The 26,183-nt window shown below is 42.9% G+C and overlaps 1 protein-coding gene across 2 annotated transcripts in view; it reads left to right on the top strand.

Annotated features, from left to right (window-relative positions):
* Positions 1 to 1,778: 1,778 nt before the first annotated feature.
* PHF24 (PHD finger protein 24) overlaps positions 1,779 to 26,183 on the top strand; it is a 99,284-nt gene continuing 74,879 nt past the window's right edge. For both annotated transcript variants that reach the window (XM_075269755.1, XM_075269754.1), the window contains exon 1: positions 1,779 to 2,151. The gene's annotated coding sequence lies outside the window, so the exon portion shown is untranslated. The remainder of the gene's footprint in view (positions 2,152 to 26,183) is intronic.

Below are 26,183 nucleotides of genomic sequence, written 5' to 3'. Positions count from 1 at the left end.
GACCATTGCGGTGGAGTACGTTACTTATGGTATTGACTGAAACCAATGTCCCCACTGCCATGAGATCTTCCTGGAGCTCCTTCCTTGTTGTCCTTGGGTTAGCCTTGACTCTTCGGACAAGCCTGGCCTCGGCACGGGAGGAAACTTTCAAAGGCTGTCCAGGCCGTGGAAGGCTAACAGTAGTTCCATAAGCCTTCCACTTCCGGATGATGCTCCCAACAGTCGAGACAGGTAGGCCTAAGTCCTTGGAAAGGGTTTTGTACCCCTTGCCAGCCTTGTGACCCTCCACGATCTTGTCTCTGATGGCTTTGGAATGCTCCTTTGTCTTTCCCATGTTGACCATGTATGAGTGCTGTTCACAAGTTTGGGGAGGGTCTTAAATAGTCAGAAAAGGCTGGAAAAAGAGATAATTAATCCAAACATATGAAGCTCATTGTTCTTTGTGCCTGAACTACTTCTTAATACTTTAGGGGAACCAAACAGAATTCTGGTGGTTTGAGGGGTTGAATAATAAATGACTTTCTGAATAAACTTTTCACAATTTTAAAAAAAAATAAACAAAGAAATAACATTCTTTTTTGCTGCAGTGCATTTCACACTTCCAGGCTGATCTACAGTCCAAATGTCACAATGCCAAGTTAACTCAGAATGTGTAAACCTGCTAAATCTGCAGGGGGTTGAATACTACTTGTAGGCACTGTACATGCAGCCTGCACCCTTCATTATATACATGTATACAGCATGGTGGTTACTGTGTATATACATTCAGCTGGCACCCTTCATTATATACATGTATACAGCATGGTGGTTGGTGTATATACATGCAGCTGGGACCCTTCATTATATACAGTACATGATACATGTATACAGCATGGTGGTTACTGTATATACATGCAGCTGGCACCCTTCATTATATACATGTATACAGCATGGTGGTTACTGTATATACATGTAGCTGGCACCCTTCATTATATACAGTACATGATACATGTATACAGCATGGTGGTTACTGTGTATATGCATTCAGCTGGCACCCCTCATTATATACATGTATACAGCATGGTGGTGGTGTATATACATGCAGTCAGGACGCTTCATTATATACATGATACATGTATACAGCATGGTGGTCACTGTGTATATACATTCAGCTGGCACCCCTCATTATATACATGTATACAGCATGGTGGTTACTGTATATACATGCAGCCGTCACCCTTCATTATATACATGACACATGCACAGCAGTGTATACATGCAGCCGTCACCCTTCATTATACACATGACCCATGCACAGCAGTGTATACATGCAGCCGGCACCCTTCATTATATACATGACACATGCACAGCAGTGTATACATGCAGCCGTCACCCTTCATTATATACATGACACATGCACAGCAGTGTATACATGCAGCCGTCACCCTTCATTATATACATGACCCATGCACAGCAGTGTATACATGCAGCCGGCACCCTTCATTATATACATGACCCATGCACAGCAGTGTATACATGCAGCCGGCACCCTTCCCTGTGCTACCACTTGACCTGGATACAAGCAGAATTACTGGGGGGCTTCTACCCCCTACAGAGCATCTCACATAAACAGAGCGAGAAGAGACAAGGAATAGGAGGAGCCCTGACAATGACTGGAAGAGGTGGGGTGAGACTGGGGGGGATCTTATTGGTACTTTCCATCTAACGTCAACCTGCTTAACCCTTCCATCTATGAACCAATTTCCTAGCTTTTTTTCCTAAGTGCTGTGCAAGTCTCCTGGTCGTGCAGGGGTTAAGTACGTACAGGGTTTTCCAATGCATTAAAGAAGCAGCAGCTGGTAGCAGAGTGGCCACACACCACAACAGCCCCAGAGGGCTCACAAACTGTTCTCTCAGCTCTAGTGGGCTCCATTATCAGTGTCGGACAGGCTCTCAGCAGCAGCAGCAGCAGCAGCATCCCCCTCCCATCCCAGTGCCCACTGCCATCACTAGATCCTGCAAGACATCACCAGCGGGGAGGATGGAGTAGACAGGAGAGGGGCACTGTCAGGAGACAAGGGGTTGCCGTCTTGGAAGGACAAGCCAATGGCATTGGGAAAAGCAAGCTGGATCAAGTAGAAGCTGCTGGGTCCCTCAGTGAACTCAACAAGGGTGAGTGCTGCTCCCCCCTCCCATATACTGCATTCCTCCAAACTTGTCATATAGTATCCAGCTGCAGTGACCATATGTAGACATTGAAGACATTGAGGTCTATACTAGTCTTCTGTAATGTAATGTGGTCATGTCCAGGGTCATCTGCCATAGACGTCCTTGGGTGCAAGTCTTGTTACTGTATATAAGATACGCCAGGGTTTCTGCATTCTTTGCCTTCAAGGCTTATATAGGTGATCGGATTGTAGTTACCGCTGGGTACGGTGTCGTCGACCTGAGGTTTGTCCATGAAGATAGAATACCAGATGTGCATTGTAGAGATATTTTTGGGGTCCTACATTATACCCCTGATGTTAAAATTAGTGTGAAGAGTCAACATCTTTGCTTCTTATCATAGGACGTCTTGGGATGGCAGCACAAACATTGATTCTAGTGTTCTAGATATTTTAGTCAATGAGCTGAGACGGAAGAGCTGACAATCTATATGACGTCTAGTGACAAAATGACTGGTCATTGTTGGAAGGATTTGTAGTATATATAGCCGTCCAGTAAGGGTCTGAATTTTGCCTGCATTCCCTTGCGATGTGATGAAGATGGTATGAGACCATTACAGATGTAGCAGAGCTGAGCCCTGGATGTAATACACGTTGTACTAGTGTCTACATGCCCTAAATGCGTTGTCTCATAGGGTTGCGGTTACTAAGTTATTCGGACATAACAGTGAACCCAGTGATGACACCTTCAGCTCTGCTACATCCGTATTTCAAGATGGTGAAGTATAACGTCTGTCGATGAAGAAGGAAGCAGAAAAATGTGGAATTACATGGATTGTAAATGTCAGGGGTTTACGTGTTGCAGGTAGTAAATAGTCCATGAAATATTGATGTCCTTGGCTTTATGGTATCTGTAGGGACATCACTGCCATAATAAGTGGTGTCTGTAGAGCGCTGATGTCATGAGCAGCACATGGATCACTTGGGGTATGTTCACACTGCATAAATGGAAGAGGAATTTCAGGTGGGTTTCTGCCTCTAATTCCTGTCCCTCTAGCTTCAGTACACGGCTGTCACTCGCTGATAAGCCCCAAATTAATGGGGCATATCCGCCAAACTGCTTGCACCAAGGACTCTCTTCTTCCCATTGAAAACAATGAGAGACAGATTGACGTCAGAATTCACCTCAAAATCACCACGAAATTAATTTTTTTTTCTTCATGTAGATTGTCAGCCCCATATAGGGATCGCAATGTACTTTTTTTCCCTATCAGTATGTCTTTGTAGAATGGGAAGAAATCCACGCAAACACGGGGAGAACATACAAACTCCTTACAGATGTTGTTCCTGGCAGGATTCAAACCCAGAACTCCAGTGCTGCAAGGCTACAGTGCTAACCACTGAGCCACCGTGTTGCCCCTCACAAAATTCCATTCCTTAGTAGGGTTAGAGCCAATAACCCAGGCAGGGATAGGAGACTCTTTAAAGTGGTTGTCCAGTTTAGAAACTCTTTGATATACACCTTATCAGTAAAAGTTGAGTTAATAGATGGGGTTGGGGTCCTATGGTTTGGATCCTCAGTTATTTGGTTGGTTGGAGTACAGAGTGGGTCTGTCTCGGTCTGGAGGACTTGTCTTCTTCTGCATTACAAAAACAACCCATTGAGTTAAATGAATAGTGTGTCATGCTTGATTGCCCCTGCGGAGGCGCTGCAGGGAAACTGATGACTTACTAAGAGGATTCCCCACAGATTGGTGATTAGTGAGGGGTGCAACAGGGCGATAATTTGCGATCTATTGTCAAGGGACTGTATTAAGAGTTGTCTAAAGCAGAGTCACCATCAAAGAATTATTGTTATATAAGGTGTTTCCTTTATATCCTTGTGGTGTATTGCTTGTGCATCGTGATAACTCTCTAAGGCCAAATACTGTTGTCGATGTTACAGTCCTATGTAACAAGATGACAAACTCAGCTCTAGAATCAGGAATCAAAGAATCAAACAAGCTTTATTGGCACGTCCAAATAGATATTTGGCATTGCCAACTATCTACTCTACTCCCCTTCATCTGTACTGTCAGACCTTCCCTGCCTTCCATAACAGATCCTGCGTTACATCCCTGATGTTTCCTTCTATACAGTGGTGAATTGCAAAGTTCATTGTGCAGGTGCAGAAACCACAGACATCATGAAATGGTCTTAATGCGATTTCTCTAACCAGCGTTGTGGTCGGTGACTGTAGCAGTGACCTCAATAGATGCATTAAAGCCGCTCCTTGGCAGATCCGTAACCTCCTGGAGGTAAAAGCCTGAAGACTTGGGATACAATTTTGTTTGCTTATTGCACCAGGGAGGGGAGTATGATTTTGTGTGGATTTTTTGAGATCATGAATGGATCCACCCTTGGATCTACAGATCATTTATCTTCCATTATTTCCAATTTGGGCTGGGATTCCCCTTCTTGTATTAAAGAGGATCTTTCATATCCTCTAACATTGGCGTGTTGTATACCGCTGGAAGGCTGACAGTGCGTTGAATTCATGCCGGAAAGAGCCCAGGGTGCTTTTATTTGGAGGATAGCGGATAGCTTGCAGATTGATTTGGAGAACATTTGTCCCCCGTAGTCAGGCACCACTCCATTCAATCCAATGGGATTGTAGGGATCGCTGATGTTTCAGCACTTGGCTTTGGTGCGATTCCCCTCTAAATTATCCAAAAGTCAAGTTAAAGTTTGCTGATCTGTTTACTTAAAGGGGTTATCCAGTTTCTAAAATGTATGGGTTCCCATATCTGTAGAGATATATAAGAGTTGTGTATATGAATGCAAATGTTCTCCTTCTTAGCTCTGCCATGTTGCCTTCAAAGGTCTGATCCTTCCTTTCTCTTTGTGCTGAGAAAGAGAAAAGATCAAAAGATCACAAGGAAATTTCCCATCCCTTGGCACCATGTGTCAGATTATAAGAAGATGTCGATAAGCCCCAGTATCCATGGCCCTGGGCTGTAAGTTGTATCCTCTATGACTAGTTCCATGATAAACCTGCAAGATTTAGGTGACTAGGAGTAAGTTCACATTGGTGCTGTTAAAGAGGATCTTTCATAAGTCCAACTCTTTACATCTCTCTATAGGTGCCGCTCCATTGACTCTGGCACAGTTGGAATACCCCCCCTATTATTCCTTAGTAATTGGCACAATTAGCCTCTCTACTGTCAGGTGGGCAGTTCCTGTCTGTCTGGTTCACCCCCTTGACAGTAGAGCTCGGTGTCTATTGGTGAAGGTGGTGAAAGGTCCTCTTTAAAGGGGTTTTCCAGGCAGATTTTTAATTTTTTTTTTTTTTTTTATAAAGGTCTGTTAGTGCTAGTGATGGGCTTATAAATACCCCCATATACCTTTAGCAATATTTGGAGTCATTTCTGGGTGTCTCTGGTTGCTGCTGCATCCTCTGTGTTTGTTTCCATGCTGTTTGCATCCTCCTGGGTAGCTGCTGCACTAACTCCTTCTCTCTCAGCCCCTCCTCTCACTCCTTTATGAAACCAAAGATCTCACTAGCCTAATCCCTTCCACCCTGCCTGTGTCGCTAAGCCTAGCCCCTCGCACTCTCTCTGACTAGTGATCCCACCCACTTACTAGCTCCTCCCATCCTTGCTAGCTCACTAAGTCTATTGATCCTGGCCATTACTAGCCCCTCCCACTCTCCCCGTCTCCCTAGCTAAGCTATTCCGCCCACTATGAGCAGACAGGAAGAGGGGGAGGTCCCCTTTCCTGGAAACGGCAAGGCTTGGTAAGTATTTCAGGGGAGGGGGAAGAGGGTGACGTTCTGTTTTGGGAGTGGTAAAACAGAACATCACTGGATTATCAGAATGTGACCCTGGACCACTCCAGAGATATGGGTAGTTATAGATTTTAATTTATGTAAATTAGACGATAGGCGGGGGAGGTTTACTTTAGGGGAACTTAAGTTTATCCTGGACAACCCCTTTAAGTCCCGATCTGTCATTGGATCAGAACAATGGACTGGTAAATGAACATAATGACAGATACAGAAGAAATACATTCTCTCCACATCCATTATCATTCACTGTAATGTTAGATACAAGATGGCTGCTTTCTTCTGTCCTGTTTGGTGGAAGACAAAGTCTTTCTTGCATAATTTATCTTCTGTCTGAAAAGTAACCGAACAAAATGGTAGACTCCACATTGCTTTTAACATTACAGTGAATGATGATAGAAATGGAAAGAACGTGGTCTTTCTGCATCCGCCATTACATTAGTTTATCAGTCTGTTGCTCTGATCCTATGACAGATCAGAACAACAGACTTAAAAAAAGCCAATGTGAACTTAACCATAGTCACCTGAGAGATCTTTAGATTAGTATGGACTGTTCAAAATGGAGAACCCCTTTAAGACTGAGTGTAATGTAAAGAACAATCTCTTCATATCTCTGAGTTATGACACTTGGATATAGATGTTACTGTAATGGTTCCCAGTGTACGTACAGTAGCCAGGTCTGACAATGGTTGTCTAGTTACAGTAGAATGGGGCGGATTCATTAAACTCTTAGTTGCCCATAGCAACCAATCACAGTTCATCTTTCAAGCGCGAAGTGCAAAATTAAAGATGCGCCGTGATTGGCTGCCATGGGCAACAAAGACTGTTCTGCTATTGGACCGTTTGAATCTATCTGCTTCAATGTATCTATATTTGGGCCCGGGGAGGACCTATGAATGGGTGAGGACTTTAATATGACAGTCCTTGACTATTATATATGTGGCTCTGCTACACGTAGCCAATAGAAGTGATCTTGGAAATGTGGACATAGAATAGAAGAAGGTCCGTCTTGATCTTGGGTGCAGCTTTAGAAAATCAGAAGTGATCCCAAAAAATGTTCTCCCTGTCTTTACGTGGGTGACCTCCGGGTACTCCAGTTTCCTTCCATACTCCAAACCTATACTAATAGGGAATGTAGATTGTGAGCCCTATATGGGCTGCCGAATATGATGGCGGTATATGAGTGAGCGAAGGTAATTCCCTTTGTTTGTGAATGTGTCCCCCTGCTAGTGCTTTTGCTAAACCAAGTCCCCCCTTCCGCCACATCTTCCCTGTATAAAAGAAGAGTGTTGTGAATTGGGATAGAGGCATTAGTTCAACTTAAAGGGATCTTATCACCTTGAAAATGTGGACCAATCTGCAGACAGCATGTTATAGAGCAGGAGGAGCTGAACAGATTGATATATAGTTTTGTGGGAAAATATTCAATAGAAACTGCCACACATCGGTTGGCTCATTCTATGTTTAGGCTTACAGTGGGAGGAGCCACTCATAAGTAAACAGACTTTCTTGTATGAGTCAGGGCTCATTCACATCTGCGCCCGGGACTCCGTTCTGCAGGATTCCATTTCCTGCACAAAACAAGGGCAGGAGATGGAAACCTGCCGGCATCTTTCAAATCCATTCATTTCAAACCTGTCAAGGATGGACTCTGCATGACAGGTTTCTGTCTTCTGTCAGCAAAAGACGGAAACCCAATACGGAGTGCTGAACGCTAGTGTGAACCCAGCGTCACAGAACCGCCCACTGCAGAGGTTTCAGTCCAAAATGACAAGTTCTGCCCAGTGGCGTAACTAGGAATGGCGAGGGCCCGTGGCGAACTTTTGACATGGGGCCCCGACCGATGCCGAAGACCTTGACCGACCCCCTCCTACACATTCCTGCGCGCTCTATTATGTCCCTTAGTGGTCCCTGCACACAGTGTTATGTCCCTTAGTTGCCCCTGCACATAGTATTATCCTCCATAGTGGCCCCTGCACACAGTATTATCCCCTATAGTGGCCCCTGCACACATTATTATGCCCCATAGTGGCCCCTTCACACAGTATTATGTCCCTTAGTGGCCCCTGCACACAGTATTATGTCCCATAGTGGCCCCTGCACACAGTATTATGTCCCATCATGTCCCCTGCACACAGTATTATCCCCCATAGTGGCCCCTGCACACAGTATTATGTCCCATAGTGGCCCCTGCACACAGTATTATGTCCCATAGTGGCCCCTGCACACAGTATTATGTCCCATAGTGGCCCCTGCACACAGTATTATGTCCCATAGTGGCCCCTGCACACAGTATTATACCCCATAGTGGCCCCTGCACACAGTATTATCCCCCATAGTGGCCCCTGCACACAGTATTATGTCCCTTAGTGGCCCCTGCACACAGTATTATGCCCCATAGTGGCCCCTACACACAGTATTACCCCCATAGTGGCTCCTGCACACAGCATTATGCCCCATAGTGGCCCCTGCACACAGTATTATACTCCATAGTGGCCCCTGCACACAGTATTATACCCCATAGTGGCCCCTGCACACAGTATTATGCCCCTTACTGGCCCCTGCACACAGTATTATCCCCCATAGTGGCCCCTGCACACAGTATTATGTCCCATAGTGGCCCCTGCACACAGTATTATGTCCCATCGTGTCCCCTGCACACAGTATTATGTCCCATAGTGGCCCCTGCACACAGTATTATGTCCCATAGTGGCCCCTGCACACAGTATTATACCCCATAGTGGCCCCTGCACACAGTATTATCCCCCATAGTGGCCCCTGCACACAGTATTATCCCCCATAGTGGCCCCTGCACACAGTATTATAGCCCATAGTGGACACCCGTAAACAATTATTTTACTCTGGGGCCTTTTCAGACTCCAGAGTATAATAATTGGAGACCCAGGGGAATAAAAACATTAAAAAACTACTGTTTCTTACCTGCCCCCCAGCTCCTACGCTGTCTTCTCTGCTGCCGTCCTTCTTCTATGACGTTGGGCACCACATGACCCGGGATGCAGGCCGGGTTCACGTGTCGTTAGAGACGTCAGACAACTAGGAAGGAGGTCTGGCAGGATCGTGGAGAGGTAAGTAACAGTGTTTTATATGTTTCTTACCTCTCCCGGTCCGCCAATCATTATACTCGGGGGTCCGAAAAGACCCCTGAGTATAATGATAGCAGCGGTAGCGGCTGTCACTGGGCTCCTAATGTCCGGGCCCTGTGGCAGCTGCCTCTGCTGCTATGGCGGTAGTTACGCCACTGGTTCTGCCTAATCTTTCCCTTCAATACTATATATCAATCCGCTCATCTCCACTAGCTCTATAAGATGTTGTCTTGAATTTTATTGAGGCAGGTTCCCCTTAAAGGGGTTGCCCAATATATTTAATTTTGAGGGACTGAATAAACTTAATAAGCCAAGTATTACATTCCTATCTTGGCGGTTTCCAGCATTGACCTCCTCATTGTCAGGATCTGTTTATACGGCTACAGTGGAGAGGTGCCCTGTAATACCGAGGCCAGTCAGTACATGTCAGTAAATTACATACATCACCTTACAGTCCAGTACAAAGAGAGACATTCCGTCATCACATGATGTAGCTTAAGGGAATAAGACTTTCCAACCGGATGCTACATCTCCTGTTATATGTCAAGAACCCTTAGATGAAATCTGATAGAGCTTGAGATCTCTTGACCTCCACTTGAATCACTATCTTGGAGCCATCATCATGTCACTTGTATCTCCCTGTGAGTTTATCACATGGACATGATCACAGCTCTGAGACTTCCTCTCGCTTTGTATCTGCCAGAGAGTGACATGAAAATGATTTGTAGTTTTCATTAGGATCTAAGAGACCATAATGTATCTAGAGGATGAGACCTCTAACCACCGGTCCAGCTGGAACGCTCTTCTAGATGACTATATCATGGCTCCATACAACTTCTGAGTATTACCGAGCCTCTGTATGGCAATCATAATATTCTGTAGGTGCTTGCTATACCAACATGTGAATCCCATTTCTTACAGAAGAATACGTTTTTTTCATCAGATGGGTCCACTGTAGTCAAGAGCTCTCTATAGACACAATATTGAAGGCTCATCATAGTGTTTTGGAACTTTTTCGATGACTTAGTCTTGGATATGTGTCCACTGGATTAGATTCAGATCTATGTAAAGCGACTAGATGGAAACGGTAAATGTTTCAGTCCACTGAGAACTAGAAGAAATCTTGGAAAATAAGGGTTTAATGACTTCATAAAGATCAATACCAGACGCTTGGCACCCCCACTGATCAGTTGTTCTCAGCAGCAGATACTTAGAGAACGGAGCAGGAAGTAGGCAGCGCTATTCTATGGGCAGTGGTCAGATCAGGTACTGCAAATCAGCTTTTCACCACACCACTACAAAGCTTTAACTGCTGAGGAAAGCTGGTCGGTAGGGGTGCTGGTTATCAGACTCCTTCTAATTGGGTATTAATATTTAGGATAGGTAATCACTATTTTTATCCCAGAAAGCTCTTTTAAGACAAAAGGCCCACATTTATTATTTAGTTGTGGTTTGCCAATCTTGGTACATTTACAAAAGAATTCGAGGCTTTTTTTGGATTTGAAAAGTGTCAAGAAAAGTGGTCTCAGCGTTTTAGGCCGGCTTCACATGGACAGATTTGTATTGTGAGATATAGACTGGATGTCGGGCATATTTCCGGGACTGAGCCTGGAGTCCTGGACACTCTGACTCCAAGCATTATAGTCTCTAGAGCAGGGGGTGGGCAATTAATTTTCCCATGGGGCCGCATAAGAAATTGAAACTATGCTAGAGGGCCGCGCCACTGCAAATTTAGCTCCACCCACTTCTACGTTGACTCCGCCCATTCTCAATCATTTTTCCATGTGCCCCACGAAGTAAAATCCTCCTACAGTCACCCTAACATTATACACCCCCCATTATAATGTTTCCCTTCAAATGTCCTGCAGTATTAAGCCCCTCTCCTGGAGGGGACATTAAACTGGGGTAGCTGGAGGGGGACATTAAACTGGTGGCAACTAGAGGCAGACATGTCCCCCTCCAGCTACCCCCCCATGGTTTAATATCCTCCTCCAGCTACCCCAGTTTAATGTCACCCTCCATCTGCCCCCTAGTTTGCTAGTAATGGGTGGGGTAGCTAAGACAGGGGAGGTTGGGGGGGGCTAGGCTTAGTGAGACAGGAGGCTGAGTGAGAGGGAACTAGTGCAGCAGCTACACAGGAAGCTGCACAGAAGGAAGCTACACCAAGTAAACAAAGGATGCATCAGCAACCAGAGACACCCAGAAATCACTCCAAACACTGCTAAAGGTATATAGGTGTACTTATATCACTTATATCACTAGCACTAACAAACCTTTCTAAAAAAACAAAACAAAAAAAACAAACAGATTTTCTGCCTGGAAAACTCCTTTAAGACTGGCATACAATACACCAGCCTTAATAAATCTGTCGCAAAAGTCGGTATTATAACTGGTGCCAATTTCTAAACCGTACTATATTCAGTAGTAAGAATGATTATATAGTCATTTTCCTATTGTATAAGTGGTTAGGTATACTGTATTATTCATAAGTGAGAGGTACTTAACCCTGAAAACCATCAGTTGTGAATCAGTACTTGCTGTTATCTCCGGGGTACCATGAAGTGCTTCTCACAGATAATTAGCAAGCGACTGCGCTGTCATTGATAACGAGTATTATAATGCACTGCAGGGTATGGAGTATTGCTGCGTAATAACATTGTCTTGAAAACCTCTCTCTTTATATTACACGTTTGACATATAGTCGGTAATAATATGTATTTGCACATTTTATTATGTGACTCACCAATTTAAATAGGACTCCTCATAATATAATAACTCTTACTTTGCATTGTGCTGTTCCGTCTAAGAAATACAATTCTGAATAATTTGACAATTGGGTGTTACCAGTAAGGGGGCGTGTCCCTACACATTCTGATGTTGTCCAATCAGTGCTGACATTCACAGATTATAAAGAGACACGCCCTTTTGATAAAAGGAATGGAACACTCATCAATCCCTTAATCAAGTTCCATCAATATTTGGTGTGACCTTTGCCCTTTGCGTTCCGTCCATTCTTCTAGGCACACGTTCAGTCAATTTTTCAAGGGTCTTGGGGAGCTAAGAACTAATCTTCTGTGGATGTTGCTTGCTCCAATCCTTCTGTCTCTTCATGTCATCCCAGACGGACTGGATGATGATCAGATCAGGGCTCTGTTCAGTAAACAATCGAAAATCCTCTTCAACACTGGAATCTTCTTTATGCTGAGCGATCACACATCAGAATTACCTAAATTCCCCACCCAAATCCTATCTGGATTTTGCAGGTGGCGCGGTATTTGTTGTCCCCCCTTGGGGCGTCATGGAGTGTTGCTCCAGAGGTAATTAACAAGTGACAGATCTGCCAGTATTAAGCATACTAATGTACTAAAATTAGCCTCAGCTCTGCCTCGTGTGATGTGCTTGAATGTATTCAGTCTGCTCAGCAAAATGTCCCCAGAAGCTGTTTTGAAGTCTTGACAGCTTGAGAATACGTTTTCCATTTTTCGTAGAATTGCATCTTGCATAGAGACTCTGAAATCTCCCAGATATGATTCTAGACATGATCACTGGATGAGCTGCTGTCTACCCGTGCGTCTGACACTGACCCAGATCCTACCAGCGCTGACAGTATCTAAGACCCCTGGTACGAACGTCAATTCTGGTTTCCTGTAAATGTTTTCTGAGGATTCCCCTTGTGAATTGTACAGAGGAGGCAGCTGAGCCCCAGGCCAGTAACGTCCAGCGAGAAGCAGCTGCTCTGGATACGTCGCTTGTCTTTGGTCAATGATTCCCTATCATAATTCCACTATCTGCTGTAATGTCACACAATGAGGTAGTAGTGGTCAAAAAAATTGACCTCATTGAATGGAATGGGGGTCTATTGGGTATTGTTGTTTTCTTCGTTGCTATGACTAAGAGACCTGGATGTGAGTCTCGAAACGCGTAGGCTGTTGTTTTATTCTGGATCCATGCTCTAAGGAGTTTTTAACCACTATGAAGTAAAGGTTATATTTTATTTTTCAACTATTGGGCGTGCTGGATTTTTTTATCATCGTTTCTTCAATTGGATTCCATTCTAATGGTCGGATGTTCCGTGCACCCCGTGCTATATGATACCATCTGAACAACGTTCAAGGTAGAGCGATTTCCGTATCTTTGTACATATATTGTTGTTTTCTCCCTGACATCACCGGATGAAAAAGTCGGACTTGCAGGACTTTTTGATCTGTGATTTCAGGTAGACTCTCATGCAGATGTGTCTGACCGCAGGCATTACCCCTTAAAGGGATTCTATCATTAGAATCCCTTTTTTAACTAATAACACATAGCTGGGAATCTGTTCCTTTTGGAATAGAAATACTAATTTGGCAATTAAATCCTCATCATGTTAGTAGGCTTATTAACTGAGTCATGCATGATGTTAAGGAGGCTGCCCTCTAGAGGGCAGCATACAGAGGCGCTGTTCTCCTAATTACGTCCTGGAGAATAGATTTGCATATTTTTACCCAGAATCCCTAGCGGAGCAGGAATGACTTGTAACTTTCCGTACACCTATGTAGGCACACACTCTCCCTAATGTGTATAACACATAGGAATAGCCTTAAGAAAAGCTACTCTTCCCCTACCTTTGGAAATCTTCTCCATGGCGCCGTTCTGTAGATATCCTGTTTTTTCTCAGTATGCTAAGCATAGGGCGATGTTACTCCATGCTCAAACAGCACCTCTCTGCTGCATCCTGTGTGTTGTCTTCTTTGGGCAATCCTGTGGGATGTAAATCCGGCGCATGCGCAGTTGGCTCTGCCTTTGGGCTTTAGGCAGAACTGACTGCGCATGTCTGTTCGGCCATTTTACTGTGGCTGAGTGTACTCTTCCTGTAAAATAGCCGAACAGACATGCGCAGTCGTCTCTGCCAGAAGCCCGATGGCAGAGCCGAGTGCGCATGCGCCAGATTTACATCCTCAAGACAGGATCGCCAGAAGAAGACAACACAGAGGACATGGTGGAGAGGCATGGCTGTAGAAGACTGAGGCAGTGCAGGAGAGTTTTCAAGCCGCACAGGCTATTTGTATGTAGTATTAGTTAAAAAAGGGATTCTAATGATAGAATCCCTTTAAGATGCCTCAATTGAAGCATTTATTTTTGATAGTACATAAGAGTAACCATCACCATGCCATCCCGTGGAACGAGATAGGGGGAAGGTGGGGCAGCGATCTATTGCTATGACAGCCAGGAGCCTATTGAAGGCTCCCATTCTTGTCATTAGAATAGTTCTAATACAGGTCACCGTAGGCCTGTAAGAAAACTCTATGGATTTTACAATGCACTGCAATGCATTAGCATTGCAGTGTATTGTACTAGTGATTAGACACCCTATGGCTCAAGAACCCTGGACTTAGGCCCCTAAAAATAAAAGCAATAAAAATAAATATATATTAAAGCTTAAATTACCCCCCTTTCCCAAGATCTGATACACAAATAATAGAATAGAAGCAAACACATTCGGTAAAATGCTTCAATTACAAACTGGTAAAAATATTTTTCCCATGTGGAATAAAAAGCAATCAATCAGACTTTAAAAAGTACATCTGGCCCTGCAAAAAAAAAGACTCCTTATGTTGAACTGTATATGGAAACATAAAAAAATTACAGGCATCAGACTATAGGGATTTTTTAAAAACATTTTTTTTTTTTTTTTTTTTTTAATTGTTAAAAAGAAAAACGATACAAATATGGTATTGTCATATTCGTAAGGACCCAAAGAATACAGGTGACATGGCGGAATACAGGTGACATGGCGGCACAGTAAACACCGGAAAAACAAATCCCATAAGAAAGTGACACAAATGTAGTTTTTCTCTAACTCCACCGCATTTAGAATTTTTTTTCCCCCAACTTTCCTGTAACAGGCGAGGGCCTGAGCCAATTCAATATTTCATCCCATACATTTTAGTAGGGTGTCGTCAGATCAATAATTTATGATTGATCATAAGTCGTAAAACATAATGGGACAAAAACCCTTTCCACCACCTACTGATTTGCCTAGTTTTTGATAAAATTTACATTACACATTTACGTCACACCCCTCCCCTCTAAGCCACACCCCCTTTCCCACTAAGCCACTCCCTCTTGACCAGCTAGTCTGAATCCCTCCATTCTATTACACGTTACCTCCAGTTTACTGTGCATGGATTTGGCTGCCAGTGGGTAGCCTATTATTCAATAAAGCTTTTAGTCTGCCCTGTGACAATGTTTCAGGTTCTTTGCGTTTCTCTGTGAAGCGTCCTGTATGGTAATGTCATATATGAGTGATGTAGAAAATCCCGCTTGTCTTCTGAGAGCTCCAGATGAATGACTTTATGGTAAAATCACAGGAAGGCTGTGGAAGAATAACTTTTTTCTTTGCAATCTGTTCACACCTGACCTATTTGTGTAATTTATGTGTCATTTGGGTTTCGTTGTTGGAATGTGTAATAAGGGTGAAATCTATTGTACGGAAATAAGATGTTGAAATGTGTTGGGAGTTTCTACAGAGGATGGATGTGAATTACGCATCTACATTAATAGGGGTTTGGGGTTTTTGTACCTTATCTATGACGGGGGTCTAAGGCAAAATTTCAGTATTTTACATATTCACCCCCTGACTTATAGTGGGGGACATCTATATATACATGACCATCAAGAGACACAATAACCTTGATGTTAATATCTAGCAGGGAACATACACATTAGCAAAATATGTATAGGGTACCCTCGTACATAACCTTAACCAATGATAGCTTTCATGGACCCATTTCCATCTTGAATTATCTGAAGTTCAAGTTGCATATCAAGAACTGGTTTTACAAGACCAAAAGGAGATGTAGGCCACCAAGTCCCTGACAGTTTCTTCAAGGACAGATTTTAGGTTCTTGACCCTCAACCCAAGCAAGGTGTAACATCTCTGCCTGTTTGGGTCTCTGCGCCACCCTCTGCTCGCATGCAGCGGTGCAGGAGGCGTGTGCAGTTTGGTTCTTGGCTTAAAGTTTTTGGTCGCACTGTTTGAACACGGCTCTAGTTCTGTGATTGTATTTGCACCACACCCGTCTTCTGCCCTTGTTGCCTCTGTCCATTAAGTGGTTAAATTTTGTCTTGCCTGTGATTGACAGCCTGCCTTCCTGTCAGGTCCAGGGGCGGGTTCTTCCTCCCCTATTTAGTCTTGGCTCTCATTCACACCAGTGCTTGCTATTGCCTTGTGCATACTTGCTCCTTGCTGTCATTAACTTTGCTTGTATTCTAATCCTTGACCTCTGGCTTTCCCTACTGACTATTCTTTGGATTCCGATTTGGCATTGCATCGCTCAACTGTTACCAAACCTACTGACCTCCCTTTGTTGTTGTTCGTCTTGTCTGCATTTTGTGTCTCACATATCCAGGAAGGGACCATCTTCTTGGTTGCCGCCTATTACGTAGGATAGGGCCTGGCAATAGGAAGGGACAGTTGGGGACTGTCTCTTGTGTCCCGTCCCAGGGTTCAACAGCTATTGGGGAAAAGCTGTCCTAGCAATTCCCTAACACAAGGAGGTATGAACCTTCTCACAAGGAGTCTTCAGATCGATATTCCCAGTAATCTCTGGTAGCAAAAGCTTACAGCAGGTAGGACGCAGAGAACATGGTCAAGACAGGCAGAGTTTGGTCGTCTATGATACAGTAGGTAGACTGAGGTCAGGAAAGGCAGAAAACAGGTAAAAGTAGGAAGACGTAGCAGACAGCAGGGACCAAATAGATCTTTCCCAGTCAAGTAGGGATTGGCTCCTTGAGCAAGTCATGAGTACTGGCTCTTTAAGAGATGAAGAGTTGCTCTGTGACGAGTGCCAAAACGGTATGGCAGAGCAACAGCTGGAATTGGGACTCTAGTAGGCCCTGACAAAGGTAAACCGGCAGTTTAGTCATATAATCAAGCAGTGAAATACCCTCCAACTCCCTGACTTCGGAAATGTTGTGTTTGTACAATAGCCTTTCACAATCTGGACATCGGTGAAGAGGATAGAGGGTCCCTAAAACAACACTGATGATAGTACTGCTCCAATGTGCCACCCGCCATTATCAGCTAAGCTCCAAGACAGTGAAGTGGCTTTCTTCCATACCCAGAATATTACGAAGATAGGTGATCTAAAATGTGGCCGATGTCCTCCTAGTGCGTATTAGTATATATAGTTGTACAGTATATACGCAACACAACTCGTCAGAATAATGAAACCCTAAAGAGTTAAAAGACAACTTCTCCATTATGTATCATTCTCGACGTCTTCTACCAGTGGCATCTGCTGTTATCTCCTCATCTGATTCCGAGTAATACAATGTGGTACTGATGGGATAATGAAGACGTGACATTGCTGTCAGTCACTAATGATCTTTTCTTATCAGTTGGCATGGTGTCAGTGAGCTGCCAGTAAGCACCTGCTGATAAATTTCATTGGCGTCTTGTGCCAGCTGATAGCACATGGTGGTGGATTTTATAGACTGAGAAATATCAAGTAACAATAGTTCACAATATGTGCGCCATTATAGGACTTGTGATGTATCAGTTTTTATCTCGTCTTCAGACTAAGGTTAATAGTCAAAAACTTTTTTAAGGTTGTTTTGTAAGTTTATAAGAAATACAAAAAAAAAAGTGCCTCTATGTGTCTGAATGCTCACCAGATGATTCTACACATCTTGCCCATTTTTTTGTAGATCAGTTGTTTTTATGCTGCATGGGCTTGCGGTAGATAGAATTACCAATAGAAAGGGCTACAGTTTGTAGGATTCCTTTCTCCTCTTAGACATTGCTTCTATGTACAATTGTGCCACTTCTATTACAAGGACTAAAGCTAGATTTACATTACCGGGAGTCACCTATAGTGATTATGGGGTAGTGTGTCTGGAGTAGTCTGGATAGTATGGAGATGAGGCCATGTTCAGACTACAGAATGCCTTCATAATAAGTACAGATTGTTCTAGGATAATGAGTCTATAGGATAATAATCTAATCTCCTCCTCTGCTGCATACAGGATTCACTCATAGACACCCAGAACTTGTTTGACACCAGTTTAATAGCAGAATTAGTCATCATTTAACCGTTTCTCACCTGCACAGTGTTTTGTCCCTATAGGACAGCTGTGATTACAGTCTTATTCGCTTAATGAGGGGATTTCTACTAATTGCTCTCTAGTAATTTTTTCCTCATGGCATTAATCTCAGCTTGCCCCAGAGGATGTCTGCCGGGTCTGGAGCCGCTCAGTGTCACATGTGCAAAATAATTGTTTGAATTCTCACTGCAGAATGTATGAATTTATCTATCTATCTATCTATCTATCTATCTATCTATCTATCTATCTATCTATCTATCTATCTATCTATCTATCTATCTATCTATCTCTCTACAGTATCTATCTATTTCTACAGTATCTATCTATCTATCTATCTATCTATCTATCTATCTATCTCTACAGTATCTATCTATCTATCTATCTATTTCTACAGTATCTATCTATCTATCTATCTATCTATCTATCTATCTATCTATCTATCATCTATCTATCTCTCTACAGTATCTATCTATCTATCTATCTATCTATCTATCTATCTATTTCTACAGTATCTATCTATCTATCTATCTATCTATCTATCTATCTATCTATTTCTACAGTATCTATCTATTTCTACACTATCTATCTATCTATCTATCTATCTATCTATCTATCTATCTATCTCTACAGTATCTATCTATCTATCTACAATATCTTTTTATTCATCCATCTACAGTATAAATCTATATATTTTATCTATAGGATCTATCCATCTAATTGATCCATTTAAAGCATCCATCTATATTTTTATCTACACTATCAATCTACAGTATATTTCTTTCTTTCTCTATCTATCTATCTATCTATCTATCTATCTATCTATCTCATATCTATCTATCTATCTATATACAGTATCTATATTTTTATCTACAGTATCATTGCAGTCACCATTTGCAAAGCTGTGTTAAAAATGCAGTAATAGTTGCTAACATATGACAATGTGGTTTTAATGCTATTATGGTCGGTGTTTTCAGGGATGTAGCTTGCAGTGGGCGGGGTTCCCAATTTATTTCATTTTTAGTCGGGAAAGACCAACAGCACACACTGTGTGCCACAAACATTTTTGTTGCCTAGCTACTATGTACATACCATGCCCCCTGTTTACATGCACATACACCATTCCATATTTTTGAAAAGAATTACTCCATACAGTAATAATGCCTCCTTGGTGCCCCCAAAAAGTATAATGCCCCCTTAGTGACCCCCAATAGTATGATGCACCACTTATTGCCCCCACCTACAGTATAATACCCCCTTTACTGACCTTTACATAGTATAATTACCCCTTTACTGCCCCCCTACACAGTACATTGCCTCTTTTTACAGAACACACACAGTATAATGCCCACTTTACTGACCCCTCCCACAATATAATGTCCTTTTTACTAATCTCTACACAATATAATGCACATTTAGTGGCCCCCATACAGTATAATGCCCAGATGGCGACTTTTTATGTAACGCCTTCTTCTCACAGGCTAAATCCAGGGCTTTAGGTAAATAGGCAATATGTACGCAGTACTTCTTACTGTCTCAAATACCTAATAAAATCCAAATTCCATTCCAATTCCAGGTTAGAAGCTGTAACATCTCTCTGGTTACTGTTGCGTTGACTTGCCATGTGTTAAAACAGCTTGGGGTTAGGATGGGAAGTATTATCACGGGGACACATTCAGAATAGATGATTATTTTCACATTTTTTCTCCTTAGTAAAGGGGCTTATTCTGGTTCACATGGAAATCCCTGGAAAATAACTATATATAGAGGCGAGGACGTTCACACTTTAAGCTCTTAAAATATCCGTCCTGTGACTTCCAGAGCGGTTTGTGTATAGGAAGGTTTATACCAATGAATAATTGGACCCGGAGAGGTGAATGTAAAGAGTCATCACATTTTATCACCATTAATGAGCTCCCCCGCCCCAGCGCCCTGCAGGAGAAAAGAGGAATGAAATTGTTGCCAGGCCAAGTGAAAATATAATAAATGTACAAGAACCCAGCAAATAATGTGTTAAGAACAAACCCTGTCTGATTAAAAAGCGGTTGTACGTGGAAACCCGCAGACCCCATAGACCAGTGATGGCGAACCTTTTAGAGATCGAGTCCCCAAACTGCAACTCAAAACCCAACCCACTAATTTATCACAAAATGCCAACATAGTAATTTCATCTTAATACGGTGTGGATTATGGATGGTCTGTAATAATATCACTTGTCTGCTATAAAACAGATACTGTGTGATAAAAATAGTGAAGGACCCACACACAGTAAAATTCGCTGCACCGTGGCCAATACACAGTACAATTTGCTCCACAGTGGCCCATACACAGTACAATTTGCTCCACAGTGGCCCATACACAGTAAAATTTGCTCCACAGTGGCCAATACACAGTACAATTTGCTCCACAGTGGCCCATACACAGTACAATTTGCTCCTCAATGGCCAATACATAGTACAATTTGCTCCACAGTGGCCAATACACAGTACAATTTGCTCCACAGTGGCCCCCACACAGTATAATCTGTTCCACAGATGGGTGCCCATAGAGAGGGCTCCGAGTGACACCTCTGGCACACGTGCCATAGGTTCACCATCATGGCCATAGACTATAATGGGGCCTGTTTAGTTTCGAGAAAAATCCTCCTTGCAGGATTTTTCCTCTCCACTGATTTTAAGTGGATTCTGCGGCAAAGACTCCAATGCTGGTATGAATTCACCCTTAAATGATCATGTGGGTAGTCTGGAGCTCTAGGGTCTGTTCACTTAGAGAAATTTTCCGCCTCAAATTCAGCTCCAAATTCCACCTGAAACCAGTGTCTCTTGAATTCAATAAGAGTCAGATGTTGATTTTTATAAGCATCGAACTCGATATTCGGGCAAATTCCACCTGCTAACTCCCATTGAAGTGAATGGAAGGCGGAAAATACCGCTTGGCAAGTGCAGAATTTGACATGGATTTTGACGCAGAATTTGACACTTATTTTGGAAATGCTGAAAATTCATCTTCACATTCTTGAACCTGAATTTTTGATCTGGATAAATTTCCGCCATGTGAACAAACCCTTAGACGGAAAAATATGCTGAATTTCAGTTGGACAGCGGCCTCAGATTCCTCTCCATTGTCCGCCGCAGCTTTCTCGGAATCCAGGGCAAGATTGAGCAAAACACTTATTTTTTTTCTGTGTTCTGCTCCGACCTCTGCCTCCTATTGAAAACAATGGGAAGTAGAATCAGATTGCTGCTGATTTTAAGGTGGAACGCTTCTAAAAATCCATGGCATATTCCGTCGTGTGATCACCCTTTTCTTTGTTATTCTCCAGACAACCGCTTCCTACCTTGAACTCCTTGTTACAAGGGTAACCTCTCGGAGTCCCCTAAGAGTGGGCAAATGTCTTGGATGCTACCTGTATCTGGGTGAAAGTAAGTCCTAGCCATGTCTCAGAACTGATATATGGTGTGTCCAAGTCACTAAAAGGAGCATATAGAGGGCCGGTCTATCAGAAATTATACCTTTCCATTGGATACCACTTGCTAAAATTTGGTATGTTTTAACCTAATAAGTACAGCATGGCCACTCTACTGTATAGGCTAAGTTTCCTGTAACAGTACACCATGTGATAGGGTTTGGTACTGCATATAAAAATGATCAATGTAAATTGGGAACCTAAATGAAGTTTTTATAAACCAAAGAAGAAAAAAATCCCAAGATGATAAAAGCCCTCTTGACTCAAGCTAGTATACAAGTTGTAATGGTAGTGTGTGTGTGGTATATAGAAGACGGAGGAAACTAGTTGCACAAGATATAGGAAAAAATCCAGAACTAATGTGTCTGATCATGACTGTTTAGAGACTGAAGTGGAATGTGGTAGAATCTGTCCAGGTGTAAGTGGTTACATTAATGGGCAGCCGAGGGATGAATGACAGCCGGCACTTAGGTGCTTCAATAGTCTGCGTGGGACGTAATTAGTACATGAATCACAATTGAGGGTTTGGAAAATACGCAGATACCTGACTGTAATATAAAGGATTACTTACACAGCTCTGTGTTCCTTTGTTTGGGAGTACTATATGAAATTCCAATTAAACCTAAAAATGTGGAGTTTTTGTCCTTATGACGAGAAAGATGTGAAGGTTGTGACATCATATGACGCAAACGCTATGGGGTCAGGAGCAGAAAACAATGGCTTACCAAACAGTGTGTCCTATTCTCTTGTTCAACAAAAGAACCCCAAGGGATTTCTTTATATAGCCAGTGGGGGAGGGGCGACTGACGCAGAGCGTATCCTGCTGCCGTGGAGAACTGAAATATGCTCTGCATGGCACCTTGATGCTTTAGCTGAAATATTTCAATTTTCTGGAGAATGCTTCTGTCGTGAAGAGCCTCTAAGATGTAATAGCAGACCTTGGAACTACAGCTGAAATTTTACTTCTCGTAGATTCCGTATTAACCTTTATACAACTGAGCAGATGTCTTCAAGACAAGTAAAGATAAAAAATAATGAAGAAATTGGTTCAGAGTGTTTGGAAAGGTTAAGAAATGTCTTAGCTTGGTGGGAGCGACCACTTGAATCTCTATATTGACCACCAGAATGGAAGTCCCCAACCTCGTCGTCCACACAACCAGAACAAGGAACGGCAGCCAAGCATATACGCTGCCACCAAGGATTAACATTCTTGACCTTTCTTACCCCAATATTTGCTGTTGGAGAAAAGCCTGGTCACCATTCCTGCTGAATTTGGTGGGTTTATCTGCATCTTACAGTATCTTGATAAACATGGGGAAATTCAGTGTGTTACAGCAGCATGGATAATACAGTAATATATTACAAGAAAGAACACATAAAAGCTTGTATCAGATAGAAGAAGATACTAGGAGTCATAACAACTAAAATGAAAAGAAGACTTCAGGATCATTTAGTTCTTTGTGCGGAGTGATCTTCGCTTAGCCTGATGTTGATTATACAGCCTGACCGTGGTTGGGAGGAAGGATCTCCGATAGCGCTCCTTATCACACTTGGGGTGAAGCAGTTGGTCAATGACAGTGCTGCCCAGTGCTGTTACGGTCTCATACATGGGGTGGGAGTTATTCCCCAGCATGGAGGTCACCACAGACAGTATCCTTCTGTCACCCACCACCTATACTGGGTCCAGGACAGAGCTGGCCCTTCTAATCAGCCTGTCAAGTGTATTTCTGTCCCTGGCTGGTATGCAACTCCAACAGCAGGCCACTCCTAAGAAGATAGCGGATGCTACCACAGAGTTGAAAAAAACTCTAAGAAGTGGAAACTGGACTCCAAAGGACTGGATCAGAGCAAATCTATAGCCAATAGTGGAATATTAGAAAAGTAGTTAAGCATAATTGCCACGAAGACTCTCGGCCAAGGTCAGAAGATAAGTCAACAGTAGAAAGGAAAGTCATGAAAGGTTTTCCAGACAGATGCAGGTCCCAAAGTTCAAAGCAAAGGTGACCAGAAAGGTATGAATCTGACAAAGAAAGCATTTTTGAGATAGATGTGTGTTCCAAAAAGTTTAATAGGCCCCAAAATGAAGCTACTCCTTTGATAGAGTTGGAAAATTGCTATACTTTTGAAAATCTTCCATTTAGTGAACTTCATAAAATCTTTGCTCAAGTTGACCTGACACCTTAAAAGAGGTCAAAATACAAAGGCAGCCAGCAGCTGATGAAACCTACATGACGTGAAGAAGCCAACAGGTGACCTACATCTTGAACAGTCCCAAGGATGAAGCTACAGCTTAAAGAGTATACAATGAAGATCCTGAATCTAGAAGAAGCTGGAGCTGCACCTTCATCCTTAATACTCATTAAAAGAAAAAATCTCAAGTAATACAAATTTTAAGGAAGGGATTTTTTGGAACCGTAAGTTCTCAAGCTAACCGACGCTTGGTTCACACCTGCGTTTGGGTTTCCGTTCATCGGGTCTCCTTGGGGACTTAAAGAGAGAAAAGTCCTGCATTTGGAAATTCCTAATGGAAACTGGGCACATGTATGAATCTAGCCTACGTTGAGGATGTTTGATATCTTGGGGATCATTAACCATTGTGGAGTTGGGAGGCCAAACCACCAACTCTGACTCATCTGTTTTTCCAAAGACCGAGCCCAACGTTGACTTCTGCTCTGACTCCGACTCAGCCATGGTCAGTCATTACCTGGTCAATCATAACAGTGTTTGAATTCTTCTGAAAGTAAATTAATAAACCTTACATCTACATATGAATCATATAATGTTGATAATTGTATACTGTAATTAAATTAATTCATCATGGAGTCATGGTCGGCAATTACAACCAAAATTGGTCCTAACTTCGACTCTATGATTCTGACTCCAGCCCCGAAACAACCTAAAGAGAGCACAAAGATGACCCTGCAGAACACGTTAAAGAAGGCCCAAAGGTGAAGCTTCTTCTTGAAGTAATTGTTCATAAAAGATGATATAAAAATGAAATCTAGAATAATGAGACAGAAGGAAGACGCAGAGACTTGGAGCAGAAGCTTGTCGGGCAGATTGTCCTGTCATCATGTAGACAGCAGTGTCTTACCAGAGGGAGCGCTACCAATTAGTAATTCTCTAATTATCAAATTAAAGACAAAAGTTGTGTTGTGTGCAGCAAGGTGAAGAACGCAATGTTTATTTATTAGGCACTTTTCAGAATTCCTTATGGGTGCCGTTGACAGGTCCAACTTCAGCGGTCGCATCTCTCGAAAAAATGTAATTACAGGATAGAACACGTCCTTCTACGTTATCCAAGATGACAATCCTGACAGCTCCGGGGATTAGACAGCCACCACCGACAGGCACTAATATCTGTGTATGAAGATGTGACAGGGGACAATGAAATCCTTTCATGGAGTCCAAGTGAAAATGCTTGTCTGCTGATACAGGAGCTGCCATTTTAACAGGGCCCCCATCTGCCAGACCATGTCGTGTGGGAGGACTCTGGATGAAGTTTGCAGTTGGAAGTAGCAGAACCATCTGCTGATCTGACAGAATCTTGGCGCTCGGATTCAATCAGTCTTGGAAAATAAAACAATACGTGCAGAGAACTTGTCAAGTGTGTGTATTTATTCTTAGGTTAAAATCACAATCGACGGGATGCTTCGCTGCGCTTCATCCATAACATCTAATACTAGACTGTCGCTGCTACATCAATAAAGGGATATGACATAATGACTAAGTATGCAGTACAAAATGGACTGGAACTCAACAACTTTTTGTCTTCTTGGAGAAAAATGTCTTCTAGAAACTTGTCAGAAGTCAACCTTATGAGAGTTCTAAGAAACTGTAACATAATAACAGTCTATCTATCTATCTATCTATCTATCTATCTATCTATCTATCTATCTATCTATCTATCTATCAGAAGACAAAGCCCCCCATGTGGTTGTGCCAATTGTCCAATGAGAGGAAAAGATTCCTTCTCAAGTCCAAACATTGTAACAACTTATTTAGAGATGAGCGAATTGAAGCTGAGTAAGTGGAATTCGATACGAATTTCAGGAAATATTGGTTTCGAATCGAATACGGATTTCTTCACACTTCGTGGTAACGAATAACATTTTTTGCTAAAATGGCTGCTACACATGTTAGGACATGGGGCCAAGAACTCTGGGAACGTGGGATCACCCACAATGCCATGCGTGCAGCTAATCAGCAGCCAGCCCTGTGGTGTCACAGCCCTTTGTAATGTGGCCGCCTAGGGCATCGGGAGCAGGTGTTAGCTGTAACTGACAGCTAACACCCTGCTCCATAATCCCTGGTCAGAGCACTGCTCCAATCAGTGGTTTTAATCGCTTGGATGCCACGGTCAAACGTGACTGCAGCATCCAAAGGGTTCCGCAATGCTACATGTTCCCCTCGGCATCCCTCGATCTCACTGATCCCCTCAATTTTCTACAGCCTGGGGTCTGGCCACTGACCCCGGGTTACTAGTAGCCCCCAGTACCTGGTTGATTCTGCCCAGAAGTGAGTAGGTCAGCCTGTGTGACTGCATAGACTGACTTCCTCTA

Source organism: Leptodactylus fuscus, chromosome 1 (genome assembly GCF_031893055.1).
Source record: "Leptodactylus fuscus isolate aLepFus1 chromosome 1, aLepFus1.hap2, whole genome shotgun sequence".
NCBI lineage: Eukaryota > Metazoa > Chordata > Amphibia > Anura > Leptodactylidae > Leptodactylus > Leptodactylus fuscus.
The sequence above is the reverse complement of the archived record's forward strand: the minus strand, read 5'-3'. Positions and strand labels throughout refer to the sequence as shown.